This window comes from Ochotona princeps, chromosome 16, assembly GCF_030435755.1.
Source record: "Ochotona princeps isolate mOchPri1 chromosome 16, mOchPri1.hap1, whole genome shotgun sequence".
In the NCBI taxonomy this organism is placed as follows: Eukaryota; Metazoa; Chordata; class Mammalia; order Lagomorpha; family Ochotonidae; genus Ochotona; species Ochotona princeps.
Window position 1 is genome coordinate 3,651,650 of NC_080847.1, and position 15,215 is coordinate 3,666,864.

Sequence of the window (15,215 nt, forward strand, 5' to 3'; positions counted from 1 at the left end):
CCTTCTGGGTGAGGAGACAGGTCTCAGCACATTCCCAGGAGGTGCTCCTGGCCTAGTTAATATTCTTCGGGAGTTACACAATTTTTTATTAGAGGGTTTACTTTATTGCTTTAAGCCAGAATGCCTCAACATGTCCAGAAATAGTCCCTCTCTTAACAGTGGAAGTAGAATTGAACAAGTATTTTGTCATTCCTTCATTCAGCAACTGTTTGGATAAAAAGAAGCCTTAGATAATGAGGATGATGATGATAAGTACTTTCCTGGAATCAAGGTATGTAGTTGATGTACATTGCTAATGCTCTCTTTGTCTTCAATCTGACTTATACATTGTTGTCAGGGCAATTTTTGCCACAAGCAATAAGACCCAAGATTCTACCATGATCTAGGAACTATTTTATTCAGCAATGGATAACAGCAATTTTGTTCCTGGCCATTATGTTAAGGATATAAAATCATCAATGCCTTTCCATTGTCTGTAGGTTGAAGTCCTAATCCCTAACTTGGCATTCAGCATGCACAAGGATTCTACATAGTTTATCTCCCCAAGAAATCCCAAGCAGCAGTTGTGCAAGGCATTCTACCACTTACCGCTCCTTATACAAGATGACTCCATTTTCTTCAGGACTCTAGGATATACAGTCACGACCTTCCTCTGCAAGCCTTGGGCTCAGCTCAGTGGGTGAAAGCTCATTGCCAGGACCACTTCCTCCAGGGAGCTGCCCTGACCCACCCAATCTGGGATAAATGCATTTAGAATGTTACTCGCTTCCCGGAGTCCCTCATGGCACCATAAGCTGCTTAAAGTGAGAAGCTGACTCTGATTCTCATCTGCATCCTCCATAAGCCCAGTGTCAAGCACTGTGGGACTTGCAACCAACATCCTCACATTAATATGTGCAAGCATGAGAAATAATCATCAGAGCTGTGACATTTAGTGTGCAAGGCATCTTTCCAAGTGCCTTACACTCATGCTTGTCTCACTGACTTCTAACCAGCTCCACAGGATATATGTTCCTCTCCTTTACCTGGTGACTAATGACTGACAGCAAACCTGTCCTGGGATGGAGAGAACCATGGCACAGGGGACACAGCATCAACCTGGTATGCAGGGCACCCAGTGCCTGGTCCTTTCTCAGAAGCCTGTTTGTGTTGAACATAGAACTGATCACTGTGTCTGAAACCTCGGCCTCTTCTCTTGTTAATAAGCATAGGTTTGGGAGTCAAACAGCTTCAGTTGAAATTCTGCCCTGTCGCTGACTAGAGCCAGACTTGGTTGGGCAAGCTCCTCAGCTCATCGCTGTGGAGCACTTGCCATCTGCCGAGCACTGTGCACCACATGGTGGGAAGAACTAGAGACATAACAACCAATGTTAATGGAAGACTGAGAGCTGATTATTTTATCTTAAAATTTACTGTTTTATTATTACCATTTAAAAGATTGCCATGTTTTCTTTAATTATTTATTATAGTTATACTTCATTAGTAGCTGGCATTCATTGATAATGTGCCAGTCACCATTTTGGGCACTTTTTACAGGGCAGGTTGTTCAACACTTGTAACATTCTTAAGGGACCAGTTCTATCCTGTCCTCACTTTCAAATGGGCAAACTAGGCATGAGGGATTATGGGACTTGAGTCCAGAATCCCCAGCTTGAGAATACAAACTCTTGAACAGTTTTCTGTATTTTCTTTCTTCATGGATCAACAAAAACACACACAGACCACAGGCCACTGAAATCTCAGTCTCAGATGCCACCCCTACATTCTCCCCCTCTCCCGCCCCCACACACTCTGCATGCCACGGCCCAGAGAAAAGGCCAGGTAAATGTTTCTATATTACAGATTCTTATAGGAATTAAGTAGCTCAGTTTATGTAAGGCATACATTAGCCAGACGGACTAGCTATTCTACAGTGCCCTCCCAGTCCTCACAATCTACAGTATTAGCCAGAATGCAAGCAACAATGTCACTCAGCAACCTGAGAGGAAGCCCATCCTTAGGAGAGAGTGGATCCCAAGGATCTGGAATTGGCCCCTGAATGGCAGAACAGGGGGCACTTAAATACTTTATGGAACTGTCCACTGGGCTGAAGTCTCTAAATATTTCAGTCTCAGTCAAACCTGTTGAATCTAAACAACCTGTCACAAAGTGGCAAATTTCTAGCTGTTTGCTCAGAGTCATTTCCAGGGAGCATGAGGCCTAAGGCTGGGCTACATGATTTTGTTGCCCTCAAGACGGAAAGAATCAAAGCTCCAGACTGTCTAGCTATGGCTGTATTTCCCTGTTTGCCAAGCCCATCAATCACAGTTGGATCCCTCACCATAGTCGGAAAGCCTTGGTAAGCACCCAGGGTTGTTGAGGAATGGCATCACTAATAGGTGATGTCACTGTGCTGGGCAGGGCCAGTATCCCACAGACATATCATTCAGCCTCAGAAAGTGGCTGTAACTGTGAATATCATCGTATCACATGGTCACAATGCCCACAGTACCTGAAAGGTTGGACTGGCAGCCTGTTGCCACTGAGAACTGACCAAGAACACAATTCAAGTCCAGCCACAGTGCCTTTTATTCTTTCACAAACTAGGTCATCCAATCAGATCTTAAGAAGTATTGATTGTGTTCTTTTGTGTGCCAAGCACTCTTGGGAAATGGGGCTAGAATCCAGGAGGGAACAAAACCCAAAACTCTCAGTTGAGGGGTGTGAGAGACAACAAGGAAATATTTTAAAATGTGTGAGATGAGATAAAATGGTGTTACGTGTTCTGGTGAAGTACAGGCCAGAAAGGAGGGAAGAGGATGTAGGCAGAGAGCTCAGAATGGCAACATTTATCATGTGATTGTCCTATCCTGGGCAGCATGCTGAGCACTTCTGCATGCAACAGTTCATTGACCAACCACAGGAGCGAAGTCACAGTATTAGTCCTACTGTGTAGATACGACAATGGAGCACAGAGACCTTCCCCACTGGCTCTAGGTCCTATGGCTGTCTAAGGTCACAGTCAGAATCAGAGCCGAGCATCCCAGTTCCTGAAGTTGCATTCTTAGCTAACCACACTGAGTGATGGCCTTGGCACAGGATCGGTTGGCTGATCTTGACTCAGACTACAAGGTCTCCTATTGGGTGTGTGTTTGGAAGTCTCCTTCTTTTGCTTTTGCTCTCCTCTTTATTTGCCACCTCTCTCCTTCCTCACAGCCTCCTAATTTCACCCAGTTACTCATGGACCACAATTCCATCCCTGCCCAGAAGCCACAAACCACATAGCCAGCCTGTCCTTAGATTCTCACCTACAGAGTGGGAACCACACAAACCTATCAGTGTCATCCTGCCATGGTTGATGCTTGTGCCTCCAGAATGGAAGGCATAGGCGGGAAGTCTCTTACCCCCCAGGGCTGGGAAAGGTGAATGAAGACGGAGGAATAGAAGCTGTCATCTTGCCACCAGTCCCATCTTTCAAATAAAACAGCGAGATACAGAAATAACTACAGAAACTGAGATGGGATTTGAATTCAGGACTATTTTATCCCAACATTCTCACATATTAGAACTCACTGTAAGTTTTTTAAAAATCAGCTCTGTGTCAGGCACAAAATAGCTGCTTAGCCAAAAATCGTCCTAAAGAATGAAGGGATATACAAATCGGTGATTGAAAGGCTCACAAAACTATACAAATGTACACATATCCAAGAGCAATCTCCCCCCCCCCCAAAAAAAATAACTAACAACAGAGCCCTCCTATGCAAGAAGGACCAGCACAGGCAGATGCCCTGCTTAGGACAAAGGGTCAAAGAATCTGCCTTAGTACCACACTGCTGTCGATAAACGTCTGTGACCCCATTGCTTTGCTCCTCAACTGTACTTTCACATGGGTCTCTTGCATGGTTTTTCCCCCTGCCAAGGACAAGTGCCTTTAAGAGACATTTGGGGGAGCACCTGCTCAAGCTGGGACAGCCTCTAGGGAGAGAAGAGTGTGCCCTTAGGAGTAATGGAACAGTAGAAAGGCTGGAGAGCAGACTGGGCAGCTAATCCCTCACACCATGACTGCCCAGCCTCTAATCGCCTAATAAAAGGGCACATAATTGGCAGAAAAGATTGCCCTGCCCTTTACACACGTGTCTGCAATCACTTTTTAAGCTGGAGCGTAAGTGGCATGATTGGTTTCCTTATGTGGCTCCTGCTCCTTACAGAGGGCCTTTTTCCTGAAGCTGTGGGTCACCAGCAGAACAGCCCCCTGCAGGTATACATCTTCCATTGCTGAGGAATAAACCCCCTCCCAATTCCTCATTGTAGTCTGACCTCATTTTCTGCCTCTCTCAGCAGTGTACTCTGCTGCTCACAAGCCTCTACCCCAAGTCCCATCACTCCTGGTCTGTTCTTAACGGCCACTGGCCCTATGACTGCACTTGGACATGACTTAGTTAGTTCTCATGGATTAGATGGCTCCTCAGAGAAGCTATCCATGAAGACCCTTACTTAAACTATTCCACTTCTACTCCATGACCCCCTAGTCACAGTTCTACACATCTACTGAATTATTTTTATTCACATATAAGAGTGAACATGATGTTGTCTCTTTCCTGTATTTGTTTACTTATTCATTGCCTGTCTCCTGACTTGGGGAATGAGTTCTGTGGAGCACCATTTCTCACCATTGCTTGCTCAGGGTCCAGAAGAGAGCCCATAAGATATGAGGGCAATCTAACTGTTCATCAACAGACAAAAGGAGTTTTTAAAAGAGTAGTCTGGGCAGGTGTTTGGTGCAGCAGTTAAGATGCCTATATCCCATACTGGAGCACCTGAGTTATAGTACAGGCCCCATTTTAAAATTATTTTTGTTTTAAACATTTACTTATTTATTTGAAAGTCAGTATTATACAGAGAAAGTGTAAGAACGAGAAACAGAGCTGTTTCACCTCCCCGGTTCACTCCCTAGACGGCCACAACGGTCAGCACTAGATTTAGAGTGAAGCCAAGAGCTTCACTCAGGTCTACATGGGTGGCAGGGACCCAAGTACTTGGGCTATCATCCTCTCTCTTTCCCAAGCCATCAGCAAGGAGCTGGATCTGAAGCAGAGCAGCCAGAACTTTAAACATAGGCCAAACGGGACGCCAACGTCACAGTAGGAAGCTTGACCCACTTCACCAGCCCCCAGGTTCAACTTCTGACTGCAGCTTCCCGCTACTGTGCACCCTGGGGAGCATCAAGTGGTGGCTCAAGTAGTTGGGTCCCTGCCACAACTTGGGAAACCTGGATTGAATTCTGTTACCCTGACTTTAGACTCAGCTGTGGAGTAATCAACAACTATATGATCCCCCTCTCCTTCTCTCTCTCTCTCTCTCTCTCTCTCTGTTTGTGCCACAGAGAGACTTTAGCTCTCTCTACCTTATTTCTACCTCAATATGAAGTTCTCAGTGTCATATATGTATGCATGGACTGACCTTCGAAAATAAGAAAACCCTGCCATGTGCCACAACCACTTGCAGCAGGCACAAGCTTGCCTGGTTTCCAAACAAATAAACAGAGGCACTGAACAGCCAAATGATCTGCCAGCATCATGTGGACCCTGAGTGGCAGTCCCAGATGTCAGAGCCAGGTTTTCTGCTACTTTGCATCCCTTGAAAATGAAAACACGTCACATAAAACAAGCAGGACACAAACATGAGCATGCCCTGGACACAAAAAAAAATTAGCTTGAGGTTCAGAGGTTAAATTATCCAAGTCCTTCTCCATGACAGTTCAGTGGAGAAGGATAAGCCTTGGATAGAGTTTCCAGATAAAGTACAGGACATGCAGTTAGATTCAAATTTCAGATTCATAACCAATTTTAGTATTAAGTATGTCATGCTTATTTGATAATTATGAGGGTAGTTCAAAATGTTTTGGAAAATGGAATTAAAAGACCCATGCATAGGGTTTTTTCATAATACAAATTTGTGTGAACTTCGTGAAGCTCTCAAAAATTTTTGCGCCAAACTAGACTTATTTTTTAATTCCATTTTCTACAAACATTGCAGTATGCTTGGATAACCTTCTTTCTTTCCTCTCCCTCCCTCTTTCCTTTCCTTTTTTTCTTTTCTTTTCTTTTTATTGAATCTGGATTTCTTAAGCCCACCAATGTGAACATGATTATGAGCTTATCTATGTTCCTCAAGGACTGAGGTTAGTGGCAGGCACTAAAACAACTGCCAAGTTCCGGGTCCACCTGTCTGAAAAGGAGTCTCCCACACCCCCTATCCTGTCAGAGGATCCTGAGCTGCTCTTGCCCAGTGCAGCTGTATCCCGAGAGCCTGAAGATGGGAGAGCCTGAAGATGGGAGTTAAGTCAAAGTTCCACAAGTTATTAAAAAAAAGTTTCATGCAATAATTCAAATGCATTTCTCCAGCTTTCCCATCTTCTGCTAGTTTTGGGGTTGGCTTTAGATAGATCTATTTGTTTGCTTCAACTCAGACTGGCTCTTGCCACTGACTTGGCCCTGCAGACCAGCCTCTCCTGTAGTCATCTGATCCACCCTAAAGAGTTGTAAAAATGGCCCAGATTCTTAAGTGCTTGGATGAAGGCATTATCACCTTTAAAAAAATTCTCTAATGTTATTTATTTCGTCAATTGGCTGCATTTTATTTTCAATCAGGAAAAAATATCATTGAGAGGTTCAGGTTATTGAAAAGGTAACAAGACTTAATGTCTTGAAAATAACAGTAATTCCAAATGTCATCAGCTTTGATGGGCAGCCTCCATCTAGTCTCCACACAGCATCTGATGGCACTGGCACATCCTTGGGGACAGGGAAGTACATGCTGTCTCCAAAGGACTACAGCTCTCCCACTCTTGGCTCCCTGTGTGCTGTGTATCCCACATAGTGAGGGACAGAATCCCCCATTGCCTAACACCTGTGGCCTCATCCTAGCCGTGTGTGTGTGTGTGTGTGTGTGTGTGTGTGTGTTTGTGTGTGTATGTGTGTGTGTGTGTTTAAAGTACCCCAGGAACAGGCGATAATCACCAGAGCTCTTTTATCACCAGAAGTTTTGTGAATACTTCCCTGGAATTACACGCTGACAAGAAATTACCTATCTCAGTTGCAGAGGCTTAGTAGTCCCTCTAAAAATATTTGAGCAACTGACAGGACACTGTCAATTGGTCCTAAGCCCTGGAACTTCCCCATCCCTGAAGCCCTGCCCAGCTCCCCTGGGCTTGGGACTTGGTATTTGCAGCCATTTTTGTGATGATAATCTGCAGTCAACTGAACTAGCTCTAGGTGTGGGCGAGACAGAGTATTTCATTCCACTGACCCACAGCACGGCCTGGCCCCTCCCCTTTCATGGTCTTAACAGCCTTCTCCTTGAACAAATACTATCACCCTCATAGTTCGTAGCAAGGCTTACTGGACCAACATTGTGACTGCCATCAGAGCCATGCTTGCCTCATGCTTTCCCTGATTGAGAGTACCTTCCTCTCCCCTGCTAGGCTCTTCATGGTTTCCTCTTTGGACATGTTCACAGGTCTTGTGCTGCTTTGGTGGATTTTGTTTTTTTTTAAGATCAGTGAATCACGGTGTTAATGAGTTAGGTGTGAACCTGAATAGTTCACACCCTCCTCCTCTTCCATCCTTTCTTCAGCTATACAGTTCTCATAAACTACATCTAAAAACAAAAGAAAACAACGTAAAACCTCATTTCTGCAGCAAGGTTGACTCCACTAATGAAGAGCAAAAATTGGCTTCTCTAATCTTGACCTTCAGCTCTTGTGCCACTGAATTTATGCCTGCTACACTAGTTACCTCTTACAGCCCACGATTTAGTAGTTTAAAACAGCAACAGATGTGTATGACCATGCAGAGTTCTGCCAGGCCAGGAATTCAGGAGCAGCATGGCTGAGCTGTTCTGACTCAGGCATTCTATTGGGGGCCAAAAGCTTAACTATGATGTTGGGCAACAAAAAGCTTGTCTGGGGCTATAAGACCTGTAGAAGTGGCTCCCTCTTGAAGTTAGCACTGGCTCTTGGCAGGAAGCCTTGATTCTCTACCTGAGCCCCTCGATAAGGCCACTAAGTTTCCTGTATCATGGCGACTGACTTTCCCAAAGCTGGAGGTCCCTCTAGGCCAGGATGGACTCTACCATGCCTTTCATGAGAGCCTCAGAGGTCATTACAATGTCATATTGGCTCTATCAGAGTGGCCTTCTGAGTTATGTTGGGCATAAGCTCATGAATGCCTGGAGGTCAAGGTCAGTGGGCTCTATGACAGGGGTCAAGTTCCATGCTTCTCATCTGGCCCTTCTCCTTTGCTCTGCCCACACATCACTAATCTCATCTGAGGTTCCTGGAAATTCTCTCAGTGATTTCTCCATCTGGAACCTTGAGCCTACCAAGAAGATATGGACACTAAAAAGGGTTCAGAGACAAGGGAGAGGTGTGAAACTCAAGTACAAATCATACCAAGGTTGCCAGGTGCTTCATAGTAAGTTACGCATCCTGTGGAATACAAAGAACATGTTTCCTTCAACCCAGGAGGAAACTGAAACCCAGGGATTTATGTGTTGAAAATGTGGTCCCCAAGTTTTAGATTTGTTTTATTTTTACTTACTTATTTTATTTTATTTTTTATTGCAAAGGCGGATATACAGAGAGATGGAGAGACAGAGAGAAAGATCTTTCGTCTGCTTGTTCACTTCCCAAGTGGCCATGGCCACAGCTGAGCGATCCAAAGCCAGGAGCCAGGAGTTTCTTCTGGGTCTTCCACACAGGTGCAGGGTCCTAAGGCTTTGTGCCATCCTCTGCTGTTTTCCCAAGTCACAAGCAGGGAGTTGCGTGAGAAGTAGAGCAACCGGGATACAAACCAGTGCCCATATGGGATCCCGGCGGTTGCAAGGTGAGGATTTAGCCACTAGGCTACCGTGCCAGCCCCTTGAGTTTGCTTTTATTTTAGATTTATTTTAATGATTGGGATGACACAATGACAGAAAGAAGGAAGGTTTTTTCACTCACTGGTTTACTTCCCAAAAGGCTGCAAAAGCCTTTCCTCTCTCCCTTTCTCTTCTCTCTATCCTACCATGATGTCATTCACATTAGGTTCTCATCAGAGTGTGAATCAGTGGAATTTCAGCCTCAAAAAAAAACTGTGAGCTAAATAAATGAACCTCTCTCTTTAAAAAGTGTCCAGGCTTGGGTATTTCATCCTAGCATCCCCCATCAGACAACCACAGCCAATGTTCCAAGTCTGGAGACTCTGGACAGAACGTTCTTTTCCTCTGCACTGTCACCAAGAACCATTCCTTGGGGTGCAGGGAGGAGCCGACAGGTAACTTCCCTTGCCGCCATCACAGGAGCTCAGGTGGTGGCAGCCCTTGCCTGTTCCCAGCAGCTGCACTTATCAGGCTCCATTCATCTCCTCACAGCCCCCAACCCCACCCCATGACATTCACTATCAAAAACAGAGGCACAGGGAAGGGCATGAGCTGGAATCAGAAGAATGCACTGTGCCCTTCGCAGCCCTTAGCTGCTTTCTTTCCCACTTATAATAAACTCTGTTAAAAGCCTGTGCTGGGGAGTGCAAAAAGTGGAGCATGAGGAACAAAGGCAAACATCTATTTTATTTGTGTAACAAAGACTCATGGGAGAAGCTGGCTTTGGCATAACAAGGCACTCTTCTCAGCAATGTTACTGCAGCAAGAGAATTCAGACACACTTCAGGAAAAGGCAGAGGATTATCAGGTGCCTAGTGACTTCAGGGAGCAGAATCGGAACAGCAGCGCAGAGCAAAGGGGCTGGGCGGAAGAAAGGGGATTCTATATGTGAGCAGAGAAAGCATGGCCCCTCAGCCAGGGGGGCCAGGGTCAGCAATGTGAAAAGTTTTCTTCTCCTCAACACATAGTCACAGGGGATTGAGGAGCCAAGAGCAGCAGTGACAAAGTTACAACTCCAGGAAGCAGAAGGTGAAAAGATGGTAGGATTCTCAACCCCTAGCTCAGGTCCGAAAAGAGGCTTCCTGCAGATTGGAGTGTCTGCTCCTGGTCACATCATCTGCTCTTTTCAAGTCAGCAAAGAAGCTCCCAGGTTGACATCCCTGGCAAGGGCCCCACCCTGCATTTAGGCAGGAAAAGTCTGGCTTTTGAAAGTTGAATGAGCTGCTTGGGAATCAGCACTGGGTCCGCAGCAGAGAGTAGGATTCTCCATTTCTTATAGGCTCTAAATAATGATGATGATGATGATGATGATGGTGGTGGTGGTGGTCTACGGAATGCCCTGTGAGAAGCAATGCAGCAAGTCTGTCTCTCTGCTGCACCACAGATTTGGTTAATAATGCTAGCATTTCATAACAGGCCATGTGGTTGTAATGACACCTCACTCCCTCACCTTCAGGAGTAACTAAAACACTGGCTAAATGTGAAGGGTAACCAGTCCAGCACCTTAAACTGCTGCTTAATATTCCCGGTGCCCTCAGCGTACTGCCCCAAATCACCTGGAACCCAGAGGAACAAGGGCAGTGTGGGGAGAATGGGCCACCAGGACACACCAATGATGACTCTATTAAGTGGAACGGTAGGGCGGAAATTCAGTCCTACAAGTTGTTTTCAGATCCATTTCCCCCTTTTCCTGTTGCTATAATTGAGATGAGGCAGAAGTGAGTGACAAAGGTGGCAGCACAGGCCTCTGCTCCCTCTGTGAGCCAGGGGAGCATCCCTTCATTTCTGGCAGCTGCAGATACTCCTTAATTTGTGCCACATCAGTCTCTGCCTCTGTCAACATGTTCCCTTCACCTCTCCGCTTCGGATCTCCCTCTATCTCCTTGTGCAATTGTATCCAGGGCTCACCTGGATATTTTGAATCATCTCTTCATTCCAACTCCTTAATTTTATTACATCTTCAATGACTTCCCATGTCCCATACAAGGCAGAGGTTCCAGGAATTAGAACACACCCATTTTGGGGCCTGTCATCCTTTCAGCCTAACACATTCAACTCACTCCCCCAGTCACCACTGGGAGTTTCCTTGAAATCATTTCCTAAATAAAAAAAGTCTTTGCACTCAAATCCTAGGCCCAAAGCTTGAAGAAATGGAGACAGAAATTACAGGGTCCACCGGTACCAAACTTCAGGAAATTAAAACTCATTATGGGTTTACATCATACAGACCAGGACATTCTAAGTGTGCCACAATGAAAGAAATTAGAGGTCCACCTGTAGCAGACTTCAGGAAATTAAAACTCATTATGGGTTCACACCACACAGGCCAGGACATTCTAAGTGTACCACAATGAAAGAATGCATCTTTCACAAAGGTCCATCTATGGGTTCCACTGCCCATTCTGGCCCCTTGTACTTGCTAAACAGGGTCTAAACAGCTCTGCTAACTTCTCCCCAGACTCCCACCAATCTGGTGCTCAGTCTCCCCATTCCACTGCCTTTTTCTGCTCTTCAGTGCCTTGTTCATAGGAGGAAGACTGTCCTGACTGTGAGAAGGACACATAGCTATGGGGCTAGCTGATAGTCCATCTCCTGGGAAAACTGCATCAGCTTCACACCACACATTTAGTTCCCAATAAGGAGAAATCAGAGAGGAAGCTGAAAGGATTACTCTTGCCTCTTCATTCTGAAGCCCAGCTGATCAGAAGCCCCAAATTGAAATCCCGCAGGAGTCACCCACAGCCCTCCCCGTAATTTTCCTCCATGGCAACACTTCCTTAGAAAACATCATGCACCCAATAAATCTTGCTCAGAAGCAAATGGCCGGGATGTGCACATGCACACTGCGGGACACACTTCTTCTAGCTCTTCTATCAGCCCTCACCCAGTGCAGCAACATGATTTCTACAAGCCCCATTTTAGCTATGAGGAAACTGAGGCACACAGAAATTAAGAACCAGATTTATGGTCTCAGGAAAGGTTTTTGTACTGCTGGCTATGGCTCCAAACAGCACCCATACTTTGGGGTCAGCTCTAGACTCCACCCTTAGCTGCCACAGCTCTACACTCACTACCGATCCCCACCCACTCACCCTAAGCCACCTCCCATGGCCTCACTGGCTCCCTGAGCTGCTTTTGGCTGTCCTGGAAACTGACACCTAGGCTCAGCCACAGGAACAAGAGCTCAGCTTGGGATAAAAGGAGAAGAAGGTCTGAATCCAGCAATGGAGTGTCTACACCCCTCTTGGCAGGAATCTGCCAGCCAGCACCTTATTATGCTGGAAGAGTACACACAGGCACCTTCAAGCCTATTCATCATTGTTCATAAGTTCATTGCTTTGGAGCAGTAGCCTTGGTGGTATTTTTTCCACCACTCCTGCTTCAACAATCTGGAAAGCACAGCCAGAGTAATCTGTCTCCCCGTCAGTAGGGCAAATGGGAAGATTCTCCTGTGGACGTGATCCCCTGCCCCAGGGTGGGTGGGCAAAGGGAAGGTTGAGGTTTTGAAATGAAAAGGCTGACTTGTGGAGGCCTGTCTCCAAAGAAAAGCAGCATGAAGATGAATAGTGTGGCTGCCTGGAGCCAGGGAATGCCCTTTGGCTCAGACCTCAGCAGAGACAGGGATGGGCCAGGGCTGGACTGTGCACGCAGAGCTGAGTCACTGCAGGCTGTAAGAGAGGGCCAGGAGAGACAGCTTGAAGAAAGAAGCACTAGCAGAGAGAATGCCAACCCCAACCCCAGCTGGACACTCAGCACAGCCATGAGCTACCCCACTTTAAGGTCATTTCTGGAACTTGCCCTTCGCTCCTGATTTCTCTGTTTCGTGGCTATGTTGCATTGGGCTCATTACTTGTCTTCTCTCCTAAAGAGTAACATGGGGGCCAACATTACGGTGTACAGGAAAAGCCTACACCTGCGATGCCAGAATGCAATGTAGGTGCTGGTTCATGTCCTGGCTGCCCCACTTCCAATCCAGCTCCTTGTCAATGGCCTAAGAAAACAGCAGAAGACAGTCCGAGTGCTTGGAGCCCTGCCATCCCTGTGAGAGACCTGACAGAAACTTCTGGTTTTGGCCAGGGCAGGCATTTGGGGAGCGACACATCTGATTGGTTGCTTTTATTAAGACACCAGAAACAATAATAATGCATATTAACTAGCCTCAGACTAACTGTTTAAGGACACCCCAAATTCCAGAGGCTTAATAGAAGAGAAGGTTTTTTTTTTTCTGATCAAGCAATCTGTTCCTGACTAGTGGACAGATCTGTCACCTTTAGCCTGTTCCATTTCCTAAATGATGGAAGGATAACTCTGGTTTTTCCTATAGCATAACTACATGTGGTAACCAAGTCACAAAGGCATAAGAAATAGCCTACTGAAGAATGATTTGGGTGGCCAATACAATATGATAACCCTACGTTCCATTTGAGAACAACCGCACAGATATGGCATGAATGTCTCTGTGTCTTGTATTCTATGAAACATAAATATTCATATTCCTCCCTGTGTACATTATGTTGTGGGTTTGGGGGGTGAGTGGTAAATATGGGAGCATTAGACTGCTCTGTCCAGTGATACTGAACCTGGCTCTGTAAGTTGCTTTGGCCGGTGGAATATGGATGGAAGCAGCCATGTACTACTTCTGAGCCTAGACTTTGACGGCCATTTTGTGATCTCACTCATCCCTATGACGGCTCCCAAACTGCAACACGGGAAGACCTCCCCTGTCCCATAAATACTGTGCCTTCATCTTGGGCCCCAAAATAAAAATTTGTGGACCAGAGCTACTCAAGCCAAATCAGTTGGCACACAGATGTGTAGTAGACAGCAAAAAGAGTTTCTGTTGCTGAGTCCAGGGATGGCTTTCTTGTAACCTTGCATGTATAGGTGACAGTTAACCAATGTCTTCTGCTTATAGCAAGAAAATTTCAGCATGGACAGTCTGTAATAGGACACAACTTACAGAGAGAATAACCAGGCTATTCTCCTGAGTTTTGCAGAAGTCCTAAGATTGCATGAGGTCTGTAAGAGGACTCATGTCAGGTCTACAGATCAAGCACCAAGAGACTTGATTTTCTTCCGGTAGGCTGTTAAGCGATCAGTTCCACCTTCCTTTGCCCAGCAAGTGGAGAGTGTCTTAATGCTTGTCCAGTTCTTCATTTGGAAAGTTTATCATTTAATATCTCTGCAGACAGGTTGACCACACAAACCCTGTTTCTGATTGTGCAAATTTCCTCCTTTCCAAGGAAGGCAGAGATAAAGATTCTAGCACAGATGGAGGAGATTTCTTCAGGGAAGACAGGCGGCATTTAGGTTGGTTAATGCCTTCCCTGGTGAGCCATTGTACTCTTGTTTGGGGTTTCTGGGCCCTCGTTTTGGATGTAGCAAGACTCTTCAACTGAGATTTATGGTGTGGAAACAGTCGACAAGAGCAAATGAATCAATCTGAGATGCCATCTTGCCCTCCGCATAGTGTACTTCCTTCTGCTTCCCCCAAGTATTTACCCTTTTCTTACAATCATTATTTATCTGATGAAACATATTAAAGCAGTTTCATGGGTACACTCAGCCAAAGAGTAACAAAGTACACATGTTGACAGGACTGCTGTTTGTCTCAATGTGTGGGTTTATTTATTACCCATTTTAGAAACCATCCTATCTTCCTATTATAAATAGATTCTAAGAAGGAATAACACTTTGGCTCCAGTCATGTTCTTCATTGTGAAGGGCAGTAGATGCCTCAGACTTCTCCTTAGGTGTCCGTTCCTTGCTTGGCATTCCGAGCTTGCTCCTGGCAGGTGCGAGCCCTGCTAAATGAGGAGTGTATCTTATGGAACACTGAAGCTTCATCTCCCCAGCCTGTGCTTTCCTCTGTTCATGGTCACTTCCTGGGCACTTATGTCTACTCCTGAGGCTTTAAGCATCATCTTTACAATGCCAGCTTTCATCCTGAGACCTCTACTCTGACGTTTAAAGTCTCTCTCTCTCTCTCTCTCTCTCTCTCTCTCACACACACACACACACACACACACACACACACACACACACTGCCTTGTTAATATCTTGACGTCTGTGGTTGAGGGGTATTTCAACCAGGTGTCCAAACGGACTTTCTCTGTCCTCCCATGCAGAATCCCCAAACCTCACATAAGATTTCCTCCAACATTCCCTATTCTCACGACATAATGTCTGCATCATTTTAGGGACTGAATTTTGAAATTCAGGAGTCATTCGCTTCTCTCTGTCCTGAGTCCCACACGCTGAGTCCCACGGAGTGCATCGTTTCTCTACTGCTACTCAAACCAAACACCACTGCAGAT